At 42.1% G+C, this 1598-nt stretch overlaps 1 pseudogene; it reads left to right on the top strand.

Moving 5' to 3' along the window:
- Positions 1–919: 919 nt before the first annotated feature.
- LOC113674437 (uncharacterized) lies at positions 920–1598 on the top strand (annotated as a pseudogene).

Raw genomic sequence — 1598 nt, 5'->3', positions numbered from 1 at the left:
ACCAAGAGGACTGGTGAAAGGACATACTCTCCCCGGATTTTTCCTGGCCAGAACGAAGAGCCAAGAAATCGTAGTCGCAAAATTTGAAGAGGTGATCCTTCGTTTGAAGGAACTGTGCACACACATGGACATTATAGTTGAGAGACTGAGACAAAGACCATTCTTTTTGTATAGTAAGGTTTGAAATAAGCAATTAAGCAATTAAAGGAGGATGAACCACCTTCAATCTGAATGTGTAGGTACACTAACAGTATTATCGCTGAAACAGAATAGTGCCGCTAATTGGTATAGGGGCGCTTATTGCAATGAGGGTGTTTCATACTCGAAGTCCGATGTACGTTACTGTCGTGTTGTTGTCTTTGCGTGTAACGGTGGCTTGGTAAATTACTGATGGTTGCAGGCAGTTTCCGTCGAGCGGGCATGCGTTCTTTTGTCGGCAGTTGCAAGTCTTGCTATTAGGGACCTTAAGATCCGAGGAGGGCGGATTTCTACGACGGCGGGCGGAAGTTTGAATGCGTGTTTACCTACATCCGGTAGCCGTTCCCCGTAAATTCCTGCCGTAGCTGTGTTGTCTGCGACGTCAAAACAACTAGTTTGCCGTTTCGTACAAAACGTGCCGTTGATTACAGTGATTTTATAAAATATCTTTCATAAGGCTGCAGCCGACACGAGTGCCAAGAAGATTGCTTAGTAAGTTCTCTTATTGTCTTTTCTTTACGTTTTTAACAATAAATGTGGTGAAACTCAACACGACGCTTAGTAAATGACAATCTCTGGATTATTTATGTTTGTGAAAGTGTCTTGCATATTTGGTGAACAAAAAAGGGTTCTGCTTGCATTAAAAAAAAAGACAAACAACATGCAACACAAACAAAAAGAAAATAAGTGTTAACATTTTATTTTTATCTTTAGAACCAATATGGATTGGGCTGAACAATATGACCATGTTCTTTGTCAGGAGATTCTCGTTCTTGAACCATTCAAGGCAAAGAAAAGAAGTGTTGCAAGGGGCCAAATTTGGGATAAAATAGCGAACAATCTGAACAGCCTTCAACATCCCCAGTTCCGAGTGACGAAGCGATCTGTCAGAGAACGATATACGCTTTTGAGCGCCAAATTTAGAGCAAAGATGCGAGATGAAGAAAAGGCAAGTGGAATAGATACAGATTTGAGTGACGTTAAAAAAGCACTTGAGGAGATAGTAGAAAGAGAAGCTGTGGTTGAAGAAACAGCGCAAAATGACAAAAAGAAAGTCGATAGTGCCAAAGCAGCGGAAATGAGATACAGAGCTCTAGAGAACCTCGGCGGGTGGATGAGGTGGAGAATGAAACAGCACCAAGACCAAAACGTCGAAGAGGTGATAGTGACACGGTGGCATATTTTCGAGAAAAGAACGATCTCATGCAGAAAGGAAAATGGAAGAAACGCAGCTACAGAAGCAGCGACTGGAGGCTGAAAGTAAGAAGGAGGAGCAGTCCAAAAAGCAACATTAGGATCTGATGCAGGTCATGCTGCAGCAAACTAAACAGCAACAAGAACAAATGCAAAATTCTCAGAAGATGTTCACGCTAATGCAGCAGCAGCAGTCTCAATTATAA

Source organism: Pocillopora damicornis, chromosome 2, assembly GCF_964200805.1.
Source record: "Pocillopora damicornis chromosome 2, jaPocDami1.2, whole genome shotgun sequence".
Taxonomy (NCBI): domain Eukaryota; kingdom Metazoa; phylum Cnidaria; class Anthozoa; order Scleractinia; family Pocilloporidae; genus Pocillopora; species Pocillopora damicornis.
Note: the sequence above shows the minus strand (reverse complement) of the source record. Positions and strands in the feature narration are given on the sequence as shown.